General features: G+C 39.6%; 1 protein-coding gene across 6 annotated transcripts in view; it reads right to left on the reverse strand.

Annotated features, from left to right (window-relative positions):
• The window catches only part of Spec2 (CDC42 small effector protein Spec2), a 485,439-nt gene that overhangs the window by 61,995 nt on the left and 407,540 nt on the right, over positions 1-15,904 (reverse strand). The window contains exon 1 of one of the 6 annotated variants that reach the window (XM_067140344.2): positions 3,780-3,916. The exons of 4 other annotated variants lie outside the window; for them this stretch is intronic. The gene's annotated coding sequence lies outside the window, so the exon portion shown is untranslated. One more of the 6 variants, XM_067140346.2, reaches the window with a different exon arrangement.

Genomic DNA, 15,904 nt, shown 5'->3' on the forward strand with positions numbered 1-15,904 from the left:
ACATCATCAATTAAACATCAACATTAGAGACATTGAGAAAATGGAACGAGAGCAATATTCGGACCCACGTTTGAAGATGGCATTTGGATGCGAAAAGCTCGGAGGAACTCTATTCATTGACTGAGCGTTTCACTTCACTTGCACGCAAAAAACTTATGAAATGCTACGGGCATTTAGCACGAATGGATGACTCACGATTGAGCAAGAAAATCTTTTTCGTTATCAATGGAACACAACAAACCAAAGTGCGCTGGCTAGTAGACACCCAAGAAGATCTCGCAGAAGTTGACATTGACCCACTGGAAACCACAAGGGCTATGGACAAAAGATCAACGCCCACAAGTTTGCGCCTAAGAAACCGACGGCAAGAAATTTGAAAATGAAAAATGCGTGGATGGAAGAAAGACGACAGGCCCATAGTGAAAGGATGAGGAAATTTTGGGAAGATAAGAAGAACAAGATCAAGAATACCAATGCTAAATAATGGTTCTACGTGCTCCTTAGAGGGCCAAATGCATGTATACAATAATAATAATAATAATAATAATGAAGGTGGAAAATAAATGCGACTAAAGAATGAAGTAGAGAGGAAGTGTAAGACAGCTAAGGAAGAATTTCTAAAAGAGAGAAGCAAGGATGTTGAGTGTTTTATGGTTGTAGGAAAGGTAGATGATGCATATACAATATTCAAGGAAACCTTTTGAGAAAGGAAAACCAGGTGGATGAATATTAGTAGCTCAGGGAAAAAACACTACTAGGAAAGAAGAAAAGGCAGAAAGATGGCAGGAATGGCGGGAACATATTGAACAATTCTATCACTGGAAAGAAGTAGAAAAGATGCTGGAACAGGAAGAGGCTGTTAATGCTGATGAAATGGGAGACCCAACTTTGAGGTCAGAATTCGACAGGGCACTGAGAGACTTCAATAGGAAGAACCACCTGGGAATTGATGATACACCCACAGAATTACTGTCTTAGGAGAAAACGGCATGGTGAGGTTATTCCATTTCGTACGTAAGATGGTTGATATAGAAGTGCCATCCGATTAAAAAAAAGAATGATGTTCACGGGCTGACAAGGGCTAGTTTAGTTTAGTATTCCGCGCTTGGAAAACTTTAACACGTATTATTTACTAAAGAATGGAAGTTGAAGTTGAGTTGGCAGAAGATCAGTTTGGCTTCAGAAGAAATGTAGAAACACGCGAAGCAATCCTGCCTTTATGTCTGATCTTAGAGGACCAAATTAAGAAGAACAAGCCCACGTACAAGGAGTTCGTAAATCTAGAAAAGGCATTCCATAAGGTTGATTGGAGGTGATAGGGTTCAGATACCGAGATACCGAATCTGTATAAAAATCAGTCTGCAATGATAAGACTTTTTAAAAGCAGCAGCAATCCACAAAGGAACGAGGGCAGGCTGCAGTTAGCTACCCTCTTTTTCAATGTTTATATAGAACATGTGATAAAGGAAATCAAAGAGGAATTTGAAAAGGGAATCCCAATCCCAAGGACAGGAAATCAAAACCCTGAGATGGGTGGTCCTCTTATTATAATTATTATTATTATTATTATTATTATGCAGACGAACGGCTGCTAACTGGTGATGGCACTGTGACTGTCGCTTTGTTATTTCTCATCTGACAATGGCTCACCAGAAGGCTGCGGCTCGTAATAAATCAGGATACCGGTTGTAATGAGGTCCTACATGTTAGTTATATTGCTTTAATTGTATAAAACACAATTAGGTATTATTAGTAGTAGGAAGTTATGTTAACTTAAGTGCAACGCTTGAAGAAATCTGCAGAAAAATCGGTGAGGCTTTAAAGTGTGCACGGCATTTTTTTTTATCCGAAGTATTAAATATGGTTTATCTTGGGTCACATTTTCTCGATCGATCGACTAATTTAAATTAGCTCTTCTCCCCCTGACAACATGTGTTCATTTTTATCGACAGTACAACAACACCGACATCGTCTCATTTGAAACAACATATCGATTACGATACCACTACGGTAAATCTCATAGGACGCTTGTTGCCACATAAGTAATATCCTCAACCCTGTCAAAGTCAGTGAAGTTTGTCGAGTGTGTTGAGAGATATTTAATTCCAGGGGTTTAACATTCATGGTACATTTAATGCTTAATCATTTGAAGTTATTTGGGCAATTAATAGTACACAACAGCAATCCCATTATAAATAAATAAATAAATAAATAAATAAATAAATAAATAAATAAATAAATAAATAAATAAATAAATACATGAAGTGATTCAATCAAATGTATGGTTTACATTTCTTAAATTAATCGTTCGCTAAAATTAATTTGAAAAATATTTACCAAGTGAAAAGTTCAACTTGTTATAGAAATTCCAGAACTAGCTGAGAATAACTCCTCAATAATTTCCAAGAAGCGACAAATTTAATAGGACGTAATTTGCAACTCTTACCTTCCCTCGGTAGATGAATGTACGAAGTGGCTCCACCTAGACAGTTCCTTCCTCTAAAAGACCACAGAACATTCAGGTACTACCAGTACTACCCTCTATTCTCCATGAGGTTCTCAACCAGTTAATCACTTTCCATTAATGGGTGACCTACACCTTTGAGGGTCAAAGCATGGCATGTTTTTAGTTTATTTTTTAAGACCTAACTTGAAATGTTCTCTTTTAATCAGTGCACGAAGTGTGCACGACTGTCACAGGTTTTGAGGCCTTTCAAGTAATACCTCTCACCTACGCCCATTCCCAAATATTAAGTTTTCAGAATAGTTTCCTGAATAGTGCCCATCATTTTTAAGATCTTGAAATGAAAGTTTGCATACATTTGTATTTTGTGAAGAACAACAACAACATATTCTGGAATTAGTGCTTTACTATTTTATGAATGCAAATTCAAAACAAGAATTGTCTTCCTAAAAATACCTTGTAGAAATAGATTTATACATTTCAATTATTCTAGAACAACCTGTAGCCGAAACCCCAGTGAATACCGAGAAGAATCAATCGCCGAAAAATGTTATTTCTGTAAATTATCTGAGAAACAGTTAAACAGTGTACACTACACAGCCGCCATTTTGAATAGGTAATTATCTGTAAGGATGCAAGGTAGATAATATCTAAATATGTGGACATGTTGAGAGAGTAGTTATCTTTTGCCGCACAAGATTTTATTTCAGTGACGCACTCTGTTGCCAAGTAAAAAGAATGTGAAATGCACCCTATTTTTCAGGAGGATTCTAATACGCGAGTATTCCTTGGAAATATAGTTATTTCCCAGAGGAACGTTCGGCTCTTTTCAATAAACACCATCATCTTATACGTATAGGCCTAATTAGTTACTTGCTCGTTATTAAAAGCTGAACATGCTCGAATTTCAAGAGAAAGAAAATGTTTATCGTGATTTGAGACCGCTACATTCACTACACTCATTACATTTCCTGTTTCTCACGCGCAAGCAACACTGCCTGAATAAATACAGCATACATTATCTATAACAAAAGAATTCTCATGAACAAACCGAGGGAATATGTCAGAGTAGCTGCGAGGGAAACGGCAGGATTTCAAAACTATTTCTGAGCAGCAAACTACTAACAATCACACTAATATGTATTGTAAGAGGTTATACGATACCGTACCACGAACTCCAGAAATATTAATGTAAGTAGTCCTCTGCTGCGCTGCGAACAGGCTGATGCTCGCCGACTTGCGTATATTAAAGAGCTTCTGACCAATAAACTACTAACAATTACATTAGCATGCACTGTAATACGTTATACCGTACCAAGAACTACAGAAATATTAGTACAGTAGTCTTCTGCTGCGTTGGGAAGCAGTCTTCAGCTGCGCTGGGAACAGGCTGATGCTCGCCGACTTGCGTATATTAAACAGCTGCAGAACAGCATACTCAGCTGTATTCTAACCTTGAATCATCCTATCTAATCACAGTTCTAACAGCTTGTCACATCTACGATAAACGATAAGATAGTACAGCGATCGCCACGTAACAAGAAAAATCTGCAATACAGAACTGTGAAGAGGACAGTACACGACGTTTCCTACCTAGTAGGAAGATTTTCGAAGGAAAATCTCAGGAAAATCTCATGTTAAATATACATGTCATTTATAAGGTAGCGGATAAACCCAGTTAGTACAAGGGTGCTTTGTTCGCCCAAAAGGATGTGGGTATGATTCGCAGTTAGAATGTCGAGACATTTAGAAACGAGACTTCAACTGAGGCGCATGGCCTATTCACTCACTCTCTCACGTAGCGTAAAGATTACGAAAAGTGGAAGCCTTTACCTTCTATTCCTCCAGGAGTCTTCACAACCTGTAAGGAGATAGCATTTATCTATTTTAGATAATTATAAGCTTTCTGGCAATTCTTTTTTCGAGTCATATTGCTTAATCTAATGATCCGCAGGTCAACATAATAAATGTACGGTATATCACTGTTTCACAGAATGAAATAAGTTTACTTTATTTAGTGGAGATAATTTTATTCTATCATTAACTCAGTGCAATAGAAAAGATGTAACGTACCTTACTCGAACTTTTTGGTCAGATGGAAATGTATCGTACGATCATGTCTAAGGCAGTTGTATATATGGTTCTATTTTCTCTTCAAATAATGAACTTCAATTAATGTTCCCTTATTACAGACCAGAGCAAAGTGTAGCTTCCACTGAAGTCCCAGTCTCATTCATGGCTGTGACAATATGGAAGCTGCTGGGGTACGGGTGGTGCTGAACAATGGCATTCAGAGCACAACCAGTGTGTCAGTGCCATGAAATGTGTTGTTCATAGGGTCAATTGTGCTACAATAGCACTGTCTGGCCCAGTGAGGAAAGCAATGGCAAACTACCTCACTCCTCGTCTTGCCTAGTACGCCTCATTTTTATGCTGCCATTGGTTTTTGTGGTTTTCCTATAACTGTATAGACTTTGGGTGGTGCTGTTCGAGGATCCAACCAGCCTCTGGGCTGATGACCTAACAGACAGACATAGGGTAAAATAATAAAAAGCATATCACCCATTCAGGAAATGTAGTCTGGCAGCCGAAAACTGCCAGGATCCAGTATCAAAACGCTCAGCTAGGGCTTCCTAGATCTATCATTAAACTCGTCTTTATACACTAGGTTATAGAGGTGGATAGAACATTAGCCACTGAGTGAAGAAAGTACATGGAACAAGCAAGAAAACTGTGTTACTGTAACAGTAACGAACTACACTTTTTTTTCGAAGACATAACGAATGACGGCTTAAGCTTGAATAAGTACTCACTTCTAACGAACGGACTGCCTACCGTTTTCACACCTGCCACAGTTCTAAACGTTATCTACCTTGTTTCCATCACTAACGAGCTATTTGCGGACTCCATTTGCACCAAGCACGTCACGATCGTTGGGCATGGATGAAACGCACAAGATCGGCTGACAGGAATCCCTCCAGCAGTGGGCCAGCTGTGGGGCGTGTACAGCTGCGAGTTTAACAAGCTAAATCAAAATGAGTTACAAATTAAAATCCGTTAGAACCACAGAGCCTAAGAACTCATTTCTCGGATTGATGCCGCTAAGACAAATCTTTACAATACCAACAGCGGTACATTGAGAAAACTGCACGAATGTTTTTCTTGCAAAAACTTTGATATTGGCCATTTCGTAATAATGTTAGATGTAGAATCTCTAGGTGAATGAAGATTACAACAGAAACTATGCGAAACTTCGGACTCCAATATTGATTCCAACAAGATTGCAGGAAATATGTCGCTTATTTGGCAAATATTAGAAACTTTAAATAATTCTGCACAAGATTCCAGGTTATCTGCGGGATTTCGTCTGGTTTTAAAGGTTCTGAATTTTTGGGACTTCAGATCAGTTAAGAGAAAATTTCCTAAAAGGTGAGATATTCCGCAGAGTATAGTAACACATACAATTTAAAAGGGAAAACGAAGGTCATACCCTCGATTTGCAAGCAGAAAGTACCTGCTATTTAAATTTAACTCAATCACATTTATCAATCAATATTATTTTCAAGACATGACAGTTTAACTATACAACTTTTTACGGAGGCCATAATATTATTCTACATTTTTAAAATTGAATTCCGTTCTGTGATCACTTTTCCAAACATTAACCACCGATACCCGAAGATGACTCCTGTTTTCTCCTCTACAACTGTAAGAAGAAGTAACTAAGAAAGCAAGTCTCTCTCTTCGATGCAGCGACTAACTTTTTTTTTTTTTTTTTTTTTTTTTTTGCCAGTTGCTTTACGTCGCACCGACACAGGTCTTATAGCGACGATGGGACAGGGAAGGGCTAGGAGTGGGAAGGAAGCGGCCGTGGCCTCAACTAGGGTACAGCCCCAGCATTTGCCTGGTGTGAAATTGGGAAACCACGGAAAACCATTTTCAGGGCTGCCGACAGTGGGGTTCGAACCTACTATCTCCCGAATACTGGATACTGGTCGCACTTAAGCGACTGCAGCTATCGAGCTCGGTCAGCGACTAACTATAAATACATATATAATGAGGCACCTTGGAGGTGAAGAGCTCGAACACTCCTACATGTTCCTTCTGCACAAAATCAATGCACACTAAGGACTTCAAATTGGGGACAGCCCCACCACTTTTCATAACGTTAAATTAAAAACGAAGATTCCGAATGGTATATATTATACGACAGGAAGCCCCGTATTCTACAACTTGCCAGTAAGTGATTACATATTCGGTTATCTCCAGCTCGACACGGTAAGTTTCAAATATTTCCGCCTTATTTCCCCCTAAAAGATAATCGTGTTTTTAAAACACAGTAATTCCTTGGGTAGTTTAGATTGCGACAAACAAGAGATACATGACACAAAAATGAATAAAAACATTAGTCTAGAAACACGTGCTCCGTCCACGGTAAGGCATAACACACTTATAAGCAGTGTTGACAATTTCCAGTCACGAAACTTGGAATTTAGGTCAACACAGATGTCGTTATATCAATACCAATTTTTTTAATTATGTGCATTAATATTTTACTTAAAAACATTTTAACAAGAATGATACAATACGCCACATACGGGTCGTTTAAAATTAGGGTGACTAAATTTATTTTTGGCCAAAGGACGACATTTACCCATATACCTGAAATATGTTTCAGACTGCAGAATTGTTATGTAATTAAAATACAACTGATGTAGTGTATTGTATTGTATTATTGCATAATTTATTCCGACTCTTAGAGAAAAAAATAACGTTACATTTCCTTACAGTTTTCAGATGATGCTAATAATAAGTGGGGGAACGCTACAAAATATTCAAGTATGCTGGAAAATTATACCGGTTCATCAAAACGAATTTCAGTTTCTACTTTTAAATGAGAGAAGTATCCAACCCAGAATTTTAATACGCAAGTTATTCAGACTCGTAACAGAAGACAAAGTGATTCTACAACTTATTATGCCTTTCAGACGAAGGTATTGTCTTTAATAAATGGGGGTAACACTTAATAAAATTCAATAACTGATCACAAATTTGCTGGGAATTAGACTGTCACCATTAAGGCTTTTGGAATTTTTACTTTTAAACGTGAGTTTTCTAGTATCTAAATTCTGTTTACTTGCAAGAACAACCTTCCTACAAATGCATTTGTACCTGGTAGGGAAACGATGTACTGAATGACTGTTCACCTTAAGGACTATAATGTCGGGCATCAGTATCTTTCATCAAAGATTTTGGTCCAACTTTCATCTACGCCTACAGGATCACGCGAATTATTCCAGAGATTCTTTAAGCATACAAATTCTGATATAATTCAGTACCTTTATCTATATCGAAGAATCTTAGCCTTGCTATAAATTTAAAACTATTTTCAACCTTAAACCACATAGGAATATGATTCAATGAAGCCCGCTGGAAAATCTCTAAGTCCCTGAAATGTTTAAACAACAGTAACTCTTCTTCCAACTAGACGGGGACGAATTTTGCATGGATTCAGCCCAGTTTTACGGCTTGATGCCGTCTCTGATACCAAACCTATGACGGGATGTACCTAGGTATTCACTATTTCGTATTTCTTGTGGTGGTTGTAATGTGATGCGTTGTATGCAAATGAAAATTTGTATTAAGAAGAACGAGAACACCCAGCCCCGAGCGAAAGGATTAAAACCCGGTTGAAATCCTCGACCCGGCTGGAAATCGAACCCGGAGCCCTCAGAACCGAAGACTATTACCTTGTCCAATCAACCAGAGAGCCGGACCTCGGTATTAGTAGGATCGGATCTCCCGCTCAGTCTACGATTAGAACTACCCCATATGATTTAAGTCCACTTATCCAAGAGCGCAATCATAGCATTTCTTGAGAATGCAACAAAAATGCAATTAACCACTCTTACTGTTCCTGTACCTCTGGTGGAATAATCAGCTTCCTCCCAGCATGAAGTATCTGGCAGTGAATCTGGTCATACGTCGTCGAAACATTCATAGGAGAATTCCTGTGAGTAAATTCCAGAGTCTGTGACCGAGAGTCGTCACGGGACTTCCAACGTTAGAAACTACTGAAATGTGGAGATGACCAGTTCTTTCCTAGTTTACCTCGGATAGCAGGGCGTCAAACGGCCAATTCACACTTGAGAGCTCGAGTTCAAACCTTCGTCGCTGGAACATGAATGTACTCTCTTCTTCCTGCACCGTTATGTCTCAGTGATGAGAAATCAACTTTCCACGATGCATGTTTTTAACAAGTAGGACCTTCTATTATCAAAACTTTGTCAGACATGACTTCGTGAAACGTCTTATATTTTGTGACTTCGATACAGCTATTCATTCAAACTTAAGAACGCACGACATATTTTGTCCTAATCACTAATAGAGTATGTCTACGCTGAGGCGCAATGAAGTTCCTCTCAACCGACACACTTTTCAAACAATTCTAAAAAATAGGTTAAAGTACGAAATTTCGTAGAACCACAGCCTGAATAATTAGACGTTTACTTAATAAAAAATGTTCATAATAAAGCACAAGCGTCTACTGTCCTGTACTCTATACAATAAGAATTATACACAAGCCTGCATATTTTAACAAGGAACTGTTTGGGTTGTAGATAATAAATGAGAACATCGCTACACAATTGGCGCTGTTACGTAGACCGTCCACAGCATGACAAAAATAAGTAATTCTGAACAGGAATCGATCTAATCAAAGGTTACATTAACAGCATACTCGTTATATATAATACGACCAAGATTTCGAACCAGTAGCGGCGATTGGGAATAAGAAGTGGGGGGAGACAAATGTACAGACAACAAAAAGTACCTGGGTCTAGGGGATATAGCAGGGGGAAGGGGGTAGACATCAACATTGAAAAAAAAAGGCCATACAATTGTACGGTAATTTTCTCATGCTCACCAAAGGAACAAGAATTGCGCATGTATTACAATTAAATAAAAGTACGGCGTGATTATATAATTTAAAAGTAATTTGTATTTGAATACACACTAACAAAGTAACACTAGATGGAACCGAACAGACACAGTGACTGAGTGAGATTGCCAGACTAACAAATGAGCGCAGCAAGCGGGTGACTTTGGCAAAATTATAGCCCTGTTACCCTTCGTCGCAGAACATGCAACACATTGCTCTGCGCGTCTCCACTACTTGCTGTGGCGCTGTAGAATTCGGTTAGCCCCGCCGACGAACGACATTTTGTGCGTTTAAGCATTTTCCTTAATAATTAAAGAAATTAAAGGAAAGAATTATCTGAAAATACAGCAAGGTTTGTACATTTTTTTTTAATAATTCCTAGTTTCAGGCGGCTAAAATGGAATAAAAACGTAATTTTTTTCTCCACAAAGAGAGAGAGAGAGAGAGAGAGAGAGAGAGAGAGAGAGAGAGAGAGAGAGAGAGAGAGAGTGTGTGTGTGTGTGTGTGGCGACTGCCCCCCTCCCAATCGCAGTCCCTAATCGTCGCTAGTGTTTCAGACTCAATATTTTATCTTTCATTATAAACAAACACATTAACACCCTAATATTTTGATATATTCACATATTGTACTTGTTAGCAACGTACATTTCTAGAACATGAAAGTCTGCTCGTATCATCCAAATCTCATTTTTAGTGGGCCAATGTCCCCTGCAAACAAGCATCATGATCTCATTTTTAGTATGAAATATTTTTTGTAAATTAAAAACAGAACTATCGGTACATCACTATAGAACACACGCTAGGTCATTCTACGTCATCAGGTAACTGTTCTCCAGTAACCAATCACTGCACAATTGACTTTACGGCATTCCCTTCTGTCTAGTCCAACCCAAACAGTTCCCTTGTAGATGGACTCTATATAAATAATCTTTGTAGTAAATTTACTAGCAATGTTTTGGTACTTGGAACTAAAGAATTCTGTCTCCACTGGTACCAAAAGTAATGCTATATAACATGACTAAATTATACCCCTGCTACCCTTCGTCGCAGAGCATGTTACACATTGCTCTGCGGGTCTCCACTACTTGCTGTGGCAAGTAGTTTTATGGCGACGATGGGATAGTAAAGGGCTAGGAGTGGGAAGTGGCCATGGCCTTAAGGTACAACCTGGTTGAAAATGGGAAACCACGGAAAACCATCTTCAAGGCGCCGACAGTGGGGTTCGAAACCACTTTCTTCCGAATGCAAGCTCGCAGCTGCGAGCCCTAAACGCACAGCCAACTCGCTCAGTCCTGAGATAATTACATATTCACCATTGATCAGGGGTTTAGAATTATAGTATGACTGAGAAACACTAATTTTTACACAGTAGTTCACCAGTAAACGTAATATGGTGAACGGAACCAGTGATGAGACAATTCGCTGATAACGGTGAAGAGAAGGTTCATATCCCTACCAATCAAAAGAAAACAAATGCACTTTACACAATAATATACATATGTGTTTTTGGCTCAGACCGTTCAGCCAGCAAATTTCTAGCCACTTACAGCAATGTGGTCTTTGCAGCTTCTATGCTTCCTCCACGAAATCAGATAACAGAGTAACTGCAATCTTCCGCGTCTTTCTCTGCATCTCCTGACGTATACGCCAGAGCATGGGTCTTCTAAGTAACCTAACATGTTAAGTTTTTTAACGTCTCTTCAATTGTTGTTGGTTTTAAGAGACGGCAGGCTGCCGGCGTTTTGTTCTGAGGGAGTTCGTCATAGTATCGGCAGCCAGCGATACGGAGTTGTAGCATTTAAACACATTAAAATGCCACCAAACTCACAGGGGAATTAACCCGCTATCTTGGGAACAGGAAGACTGTGCCACTGAGGTCAGCGCTACAAAAGAAATTCTCTGGCGTAAAATAATAGACATGTTGGGAGGGAAGAAAAGATCAACTAAGAATCAGTGGATAACTCAGGAGATACTAGACCTGATTGATGAACGACGAAAATACAAGAATGCTATAAATGAAGAGGGCAGAAAAGAATACAGGCAATTAAAGAATGAACTGGATAGAAAGTGCAAGGTAGCTAAGGAAGACTGGCTGAAGGAGAAGTGCAAGGGTGTCGAAGGTTGTATGGTCCTAGAAAAGGTAGATGCTGCATACAGGAAAATCAAGGAAACCTTTGGAGAAAGGAAATCTAGGTGTATGAATATTAAGAGCTCAGATGGAAAGCCACTTCTAGGGAAAGAAGACAAAGCAGAAAGATGGCAGGAACATATCCAATAGTTGTATCAAGGTGAAGATTCAGATAATTTGGTTCTGGAACAAGAAGAAGCTGTTGATGCTGATGAAATGGGAGATCCAATTTTGAGGTCAGAGTTTGACAGAGCTGTGGGTGACCTAAATAGGAACAAGGCACCTGGAATTGATGACATTCCCTCTGAATTACTGACTGCCTTAGGAGAAACCAGCATGGCAACGTTATTCCATTTAGTGTGTAAGATGTACGAGACAGGAGAAGTACCATCCGATTTTCAGCAGAATGTTTTTTATACCTATTCCCAAGAAAGCCGGTGCTGGCATGTGTGAAAACTATCGCAGCATTAGTTTAGTATCTCATGCTTGCAAAATTTGAACAGGTATTATTTACAGAAGAATGAAAAAACAAGTTGAAGCTGAGTTGGGAGAAGATCAATTTGGCTTCAGAAGAAATGTAGGAACACGTGAAGCAATCCTGACTTTACGTCTGATCTTAGAGGATCGAATCAAGAAGGACAAGCCCACATACATGGCATTCGTAGATCTAGAAAAGTCATTCGATAATGTTGACTGGACCAAACTATTTAAGATTCTGAAGGTGATTGGGATCAGATACCGAGAACGAAGAATTATCAACAATCTGTATAAAAATCAGTCTGCAGTGATAAGAATCGAGGGCTTTGAAAAAGAAGCAGCAATCTAGAAAGGAGTGAGGCAAGGCTGCAGTTTGTCCCCCTCTTTTTCAATGTTTACATAGAACAGGCAGTAAAGGAAATCAAAGAGGAATTTGGAAAGGGAATCACAATCCAAGGAGAGGAAATCAAAACCTTGAGATTTGCCGATGATATTGTTACTTTATCTGAGACTGCAGAGGACCTCGAGAAGCTGCTGAATGGTATGGACGAAGTCTTGGGTAAGGAGTAAAAGATGAAAATAAATCTGAGAAGCTGCTGAATGGTATGGACGAAGTCTTGGGTAAGGAGTACAAGATGAAAATAAATAAGTCCAAAACAAAAGTAATGGAGTGCAGTCGAATGAAGGCAGGTGATGCAGGAAATATTAGATTAGGAAATTAAGTCTTAAAAGAAGTGGATGAATATTGTTACTTGGGTAGTAAAATAACTAACGATGGCAGAAGTAAGGACGACATAACATGCAGGCTGGCACAAGCAAGGAAGAGCTTTCTTAAGAAAAGAAATTTGCTCACTTCAAACATTGATATAGGAATTAGAAAGATGTTTTTGAAGACTTTCGTGTGGAGCGTGGCATTGTACGGACAGTAAACTCGTGTCCTCACCCCGAGGTGGCGCAGCTCTTTTCAGGCACACCCCCCATTGGAGGTGAGCTCCATGTACCATTCCAACCACATACCAGCCCTCCTGCCATTATTAAATTTCTGGCAGTACCGGGAATCGAACCCGGGCCTCCGAGGACGGCAGCTAATAACACTAACAGTTACGCTACGGAGGCGACATTGTATGTATGTAAAGCATGGATGATAATTAGCTCAGAAAAAAAAAGAATAGAAACTTTTGAAATGTGGTGCTATAGAAGAATGCTGAAGGTGAGATGGATAGATCGAATCACGAATGAAAATATACTGAATCGAACTGGTGAGAGTAGATCGATTTGGCTAAATTTGACGAGAAGAGATAGGATGATAGGACACATCTTAAGACACCCAGGACTTACTCAGTTGGTTTTTGAAGGAAGTGTAGGTGGTAGAAACGGTAGGGGCAGACCAAGATATGAATATGACAAGCAGATTAGAGCAGATGTAGGATGCAATAGTTACGTAGAAATGAAGTTTAGCACAGGATAGGGTGGCATGGAAAGCTGCATCAAACCAGTCTTTGGACGGATGACTCAAACAACAAACAACATATTTCCTGGCTCATTTTGACGAGAGATTCATGCGGAAATTACATCCGATAAATTTCCACAATAGGCATATCTTCTGTTTATCTTGCTGGTCTTTCTTAATATAGTAATTCATAATTCAATACCTTGTTACTGAAGGACCGAAATCCTAAAGAAATAGAAAATTAAGGTATCCTCCTTTCTTTCTTTCCTTCCTTCCTCTTTCCCATTTTTGTAACTAAAGGCCAATGTCAAATATACACATTGAACATAGCCGCAACAGAGAAATATATATAACATTCAAAGCAGACTTATCAGATCTCTGGAGAAAGTGAGACACACTTGGACTCAAGCCATTCGACCTGTTAATCTAGTTTCTGAACGTGATGAGCAAACTAATCAACCACGGCACTGAAAACAAGAGTTCAAGTGTAACCATGGCCAAAAGTGAAAAAGTCCTTTTCCGGACATCGCTCGTGACGTACAGTGTTGAAGTACAGGGGACATGGAGTCATGCTGTTTACTACAGAACGGTACGACGGGGGAGACGTTGGTTCGATGCAAACACCAGCTGGCATTCAAGTTCCAAAATAGGATGCGGCAGCAGCATTCGCCAAAATTGGTTCGTTATGAGGTTCCAACAAATTTTACAGAAAATTGGACAGTCAAATGGAGCATAATTAGACTTATTTAAGCGACAAGAACGCAGATTGCTAATTCTTTCAAAGCTATAAATCTAGTAGAAAAGCACGGGGTACACATGTGATTTAACTACGAAACGATGAATATAGAATAATTTTCCTGAGCTTTTAGGCCACAGTCTAATTGGGTTCCTAGTTTCGGTCGTTACACTGGAAACAATTGTACAGTCGCGATCACAAGAATTCCGGATGGGAAAAGGAAACGGGTAACCTTTGGGCGAAGATTATGGCCAACCCTGAAGATGAAGGAGAAGTAACCAAGGCAACGTCACATGTGTTCGTCGTCCAGGAGATGTGGCCTATCCCGTCACGCACTCAGAAGTCACTCCCAACACCAATTTTCTCGAGAACTGATTAAGATGTTTCTATGGTTAAATATTCTCCCATCCATGGCTGTGACAATATGGAAGCTGCTGGGGTATGGGTGGTGCTGAGTAATGACATTTCGAGCACAACTGGTGTCTGAGTGTTATGAAAGGTGTTGCTCATAGGATCAGTTGTGCTGCAGTGGCACCTTCTGGTCCAGTGAGGAAAGCAATGGCAAACTACCTCACTCCTCATCTTGCCTAATACGCCTCATTTGGGCTCTGCCACTGGTTTTTGCAGTTTCCCTATAACTGCATAGCCTTTGGTGGTGCTATTTGAGGATTCAACCAGCCTACTATAATGATAATGATAATGATAACGTATAATACAACGAAACATGTAATAAAACGTAGTAACACGTTCTACAAACATTGTGATGTAATTAAAATTCTTCCGACAGTCAATAATATGCCCTCTGTCGTACATTAAATAAAAACAATAATTCCAGTGCCACCTCAAATATATTCGGCCACTATACAAAAAGCAACATAAACTCGCATAATTCACAACACTGTTACACATTCAGTACTTTGTAGGTTCACCTTGATGTTTTAGGATCTATTCCAGCCGATTCGGCATACTGGCGATAACTTTGATATAATCAGGGTTTAATGCCGCCCATTCTTGTAGCAGTCTTCTCTTCAAGTCTCTGAACGAACTTGGCCGCCGCAATTGCAGAGCTGCCTTCATTCAACTCCACACATTCTCGATGGTCTTCCGGTCGAGCGATTGTGGTGGAGTTTCAGAACCTTCGGGCACTTGTACAGCAGCCACTCCCTGACAAGTTACGACTTGTGCTTGGGGTCGTTATCTTGGTAGAACTTGGAAGTACACTGTATACCAAGTTGTTCCGCAAATTGTTTTTCAGGATAGCGAAATAACCATTTTTTTTGTCAAAGTATCTTCAATGAAACTCAGTGCACCAACCCCGTTCGATGCTACACATCCCTACACCATTGCACTTCCTCCAACATTTTTTTACCGTTGCTTGTTCTCAGTTCCTCGTGACGTTTCCGCCACGCCAATGTACTTTCCATCGGACCCGAAGACGTTGAACTTTAACTCATAAGCAAATAAGACATCCTTCCTCCAAGCACTGGGTGTGCGTACGTCGGTTTTTGCAAACTCTAGCCGCTTGTTTTTATTTACTGCATCAATGTGTGTTTTCCTACTAGCTCTTCTCCGAAAGAACTCATTCCTTCGCAGTGCTCTTCGCACGGTTTCAATACCTACTTTCTTTCCACACTCCTATAAAACAGCTCATGCCAGTTTCGGAGCACTAATTTTCAGATTTATTTTCCCATTTTGAAGCACAACCGCTC

This window comes from Anabrus simplex, chromosome 2, assembly GCF_040414725.1.
Source record: "Anabrus simplex isolate iqAnaSimp1 chromosome 2, ASM4041472v1, whole genome shotgun sequence".
Classification (NCBI taxonomy): Eukaryota; Metazoa; Arthropoda; class Insecta; order Orthoptera; family Tettigoniidae; genus Anabrus; species Anabrus simplex.